This window comes from Dermacentor andersoni, chromosome 1 (genome assembly GCF_023375885.2).
Source record: "Dermacentor andersoni chromosome 1, qqDerAnde1_hic_scaffold, whole genome shotgun sequence".
Classification (NCBI taxonomy): Eukaryota; Metazoa; Arthropoda; class Arachnida; order Ixodida; family Ixodidae; genus Dermacentor; species Dermacentor andersoni.
Genome location: NC_092814.1, coordinates 74,769,383 through 74,771,955, shown reverse-complemented (window position 1 = coordinate 74,771,955; position 2,573 = coordinate 74,769,383).

Genomic DNA, 2,573 nt, shown 5'->3' with positions numbered 1-2,573 from the left:
CTTAGTAACTCACGGGACCAATTGCAATGCATGCTCACTGACCTGGAGAGGCAAAGCGGAAGGGTGGGTCTAAAAATTAATCTGCAGAAAACTAAAGTAATATTTAACAGTCTCGGAAGAGAACTGCAGTTTAGGATAGGTAGCGAGGCACCGGAAGTGGTAAGGGAATACATCTACTTAGAGCAGGTAGTGACCGCGGATCCGGATCATGAGACTGAAATAATCAGAAGAATAAGAATGGGCTAGGGTTCGTTTGGCAGGCATTCTCAGATCATGAACAGCAGGTTGCCATTATCTCCCGAGAGAAAAGTGTGCAGCTGTGTCTTACCAGTACTCAGGTACGGGGCAGAAACCTGGAGGCTTACGAAAAGGGTTCTACTTAAATTGAGGACGACGCAACGAGCAATGGAAAGAAAAATGATGGGTGTAACGTTAAGGGTTAAGAAAAGAGCAGATTGGGTGAGGGAACAAACGCGAGTTAATGACATGTTAGTTGAAATCAAGAAAAAGAAATGGGTATGGGCAGGACATGTAATGAGGAGGGAAGATTAAAGATTACGGACTTTTTCGTCAAGGTACAGTCGGCTCATTGTTCGACGAGCGCGTTGTTTAGGGTGATATGCTATTGCAGCCGACTTAGCAGGTGATATGAGCAGGCCAACTTCACCCAAGTACTCCGAATTAGCGTTTAGTGCTCTTTGCAGGCTTGCACGAAGCCGCGGACCAAGGTGCGAAGGGCCGCTTATCCACAGAGCAATGTCATCTGCGTAGACAGCTATGCTCACAGGGAGATCAATGTCCCGAGGCAAACGACTGGGAAGCGCAGCGAGTACGATGCTAAACAAAAGCGGCGATAATACGCTGCCCTGTGGGACACCGCAATTCACATTTCGGTATTTACTAGTTACTCCTCCGACAAGCACTTTCATCCGGCGCTCCGATAGAAAATTATGCACAAAGCGGAGCAGACGACCCGAAATTCCCGCGGTTGCAAGAGCGAAAATAATCGCCTTATGCGGAACTGAATCGAAAGCTTGCTGTATGGCTAGGAAGAGCATGTAGGCGGAATGCTTGTTTCCTTTAGCAAATTCGAGCACTGACACAAGGTCTGATATACTGTCCAGAGCTGAACGGCGGCGACAAAAGCCACTCATGACATCAGGGAAAAAATTCAGCTTCTGTAGCTTGACATCTAGGCTAAACAAAACCATTTGCTTCATTAAGCTGATGACCTAGGAAATTGCGGATATTGGCCGGTAGGGCTTGAGGTGTCTTGCGTACTTTAGGTAGCTCACGTGCCATCCCAAAAATTACGCCATCGGCTGGTAAACGTGAAAGACAAGCTTCCGAAGACAAAGTTTCCTGGCATCGTCTACGGGATTCCATGTGAAGACTGCGACTGCGTATATATCGGCGAGACAGGCAATTTCGAACAGCGGTTGAAGCAGCATATCGACGATGTGAAAAAGTAAAAAAGTCGCATCAAACGCCTTGGCAGAACATGCAGACTTGGGCCAAAGGATTGATTGTGACAACGCCAAGGCATTAGAAAAAGAGAGATATTTGACTTTAAGACACCACTTCGAATACCTCCTAATCCAAATGACAGATAGCACCCTCAACCGGAATGACGGACCCCCCCCATCTACACGCGCTGCTTACGTAATATTTTAAAGCCATATAAACATTGTATCGCACGTCCTTGATTTCATTGTGAACAAAGCTCCCGTCAGGGGAGCCGAAACGTCTTTTCTTGTATTCTTTCAGTGGTCGGTGTCCTTCTTTTTACCCTTCTTGATGATGCCTCCCGACCAGACGGTCTTCCGTCAAAACCTCGACTTCAGGAAGCTGTTTGTTTTCAAATACGGATATAGCGTCCCCCGCTCCCCCCAGAAAAAAAAAAAAAAAATAATAAAATAAAAGATGGGCATGATAGCGGAAGCTGATATTTGTTAGAGCGAGAACTTCCTAACGCCAGAGCTTCCCCACAACGCGAGCGTGTATGGCTTTTAATAGCACGTTACTTCATTGCATATGTAATTAAATAGCTTATGTCAGAGGAACTCGACTACCGTTCGCCTTCAAACAAGCGCATGTCGACTTCAATGCAGTTCGTTAGCCCCGCCTAGCCGGACAGCCGCCGCGATCTTGCATGCTCTGTGGACACTACCATCTATGTATAATTGTTATTGCATGCAGATAAAAAACACGCCCTCATCGTCTTAATTTTATAAGCGCGGAAGCTGACGGCATGCTTCGGAAACGGTTAGGGGATAGTTTCGCTGATAGGACATATTAAACCCCTTGTGACGTAATCAGCACCTATATGTGCTCCAACACTGGTGAAGCGTGCCCGGAAGCGGATCCTTCATAGATTCTCTACTCTCGTTTTGAAGTGCGCACGTCGACCAGTTCAAATCTGCCGCCACTTTGATCGCATGCTGCAACTTGCAACCCACAAAGAGGACGCGCAATTTAAGATTTACATAAAAAGCAAGTAAAAATAAAATATATTCGGTGCATTAAAGTTGTTTTAAAGTGAAAATTTATAAGCATTAGGAATGATTATATAG